Source organism: Rhinopithecus bieti, unplaced genomic scaffold (assembly GCF_001698545.2).
Source record: "Rhinopithecus bieti isolate Rb0 unplaced genomic scaffold, ASM169854v2 scaffold_40377, whole genome shotgun sequence".
Taxonomy (NCBI): domain Eukaryota; kingdom Metazoa; phylum Chordata; class Mammalia; order Primates; family Cercopithecidae; genus Rhinopithecus; species Rhinopithecus bieti.
The window spans coordinates 634,231-635,651 of NW_016817076.1; positions in this window are offsets into that span (position 1 = coordinate 634,231).

A 1,421-nucleotide genomic window follows, 5' to 3' on the forward strand; every position below is an offset into this window, starting at 1 on the left:
TATATATATATGCAACCTTACATATTCAAGAAGCTAAGCAAATCACAAATGACTAAACACATACAAATTTGTGCAAGGACGCATCATATTCAAATTTTAAAAACCTAAAGACAAAGAAAAAATATTGAAAGCAATTAAGAGATAAATAATATAATAACTATAGAAGAAGAATGATTGAAATGAAAGTTTTTTTTAATCAGAAGCCATGAAAGCCAAAAGGAAATGGCACATTTTTCAAGTGCTGAGGGAAAAAAGAGAACAAAAAAAACTGTCAACTAAGAATTATATACATAGTAAGACTATTCTTCAGTAACAGAGGAAAAATCAAGACATTCTCAGACTAAAAAAAAAATAACAAAATAACTTGTTACTAGCAGACCCACTCAACAACAACAACAAAAAAGGGCTAAAAGAAGCTGTCCAAACAGAAAAGAAATGATGAAACAAGAAAATTTGGAACACTGAGAATGAAGAAAGAATGATGGAAAGAGTAAAAAATATGGATAGATATAATAGATTACCCTTCTCCTCTTGAGTTTTCTAAATTATGTTAGCTAATTAAAGTAAAAATTATAACGTTTGATATAGTTCTCAATGTATATAGACTAAGTATTTAGAACAACTATATTATAAAGAGGCCATAAAAAAGGTCTCAAGTGGAAGTAAGGTATCTACACTGTACATGAACTGGTAAAACAGTGACATCAGTAAAGACTATGATAAGTTATGTATATATAATTTAATACACAGAAAACCACTAGTAAAAAGAAATACATTTATAAACTCAAAAGATAAGCCAAAATGGAATGCTAAATAATTTCAAGTAACCAACAGGATGGCAAGAAAAGTGAAATAAAGAAATGAAAGGGGGGTGGAGCAAGATGGCCGAATAGGAATAGCTCCAGTCTCCAACTCCCAGCACGAGCAACACAGAAGACCGGTGATTCCTGCATTTTCAACTGAGGTACTGGGGTCATCTCACTAGGGAGTGCTGACAATCGGTGCTGGTCAGCTGCTGCAGCCCGACCAGCAAGAGCTGAAGCAGGGCGAAGCATCGCCTCACCTGGGAAGCGCAAGGGGAAGGGAATCCCTTTTCCTAGCCAGGGGAACTGAGACACACAACACCTGGAAAATCGGGTAACTCCCACCCCAATACGGCGCTTTAAGCAAACGGGCACACCAGGAGAATATATCCCACACCTGGCCGGGAGGGTCCCACGCCCACGGAGCCTCCCTCATTGCTAACACAGCAGTCTGCGATCTAACCGAAATGGCAGCAGTGAAGCTGGGGGAGGGGCTCCCGCCATTGCTGAGGCTTAAGAGGGTAAACAAAGCCGCTGGGTAGCTCGAACTGGGTGGAACTCACAGCAGCTCAAGGAAACATGCCTGTCTCTGTAGACTCCACCTCTGGGGACAGGGCA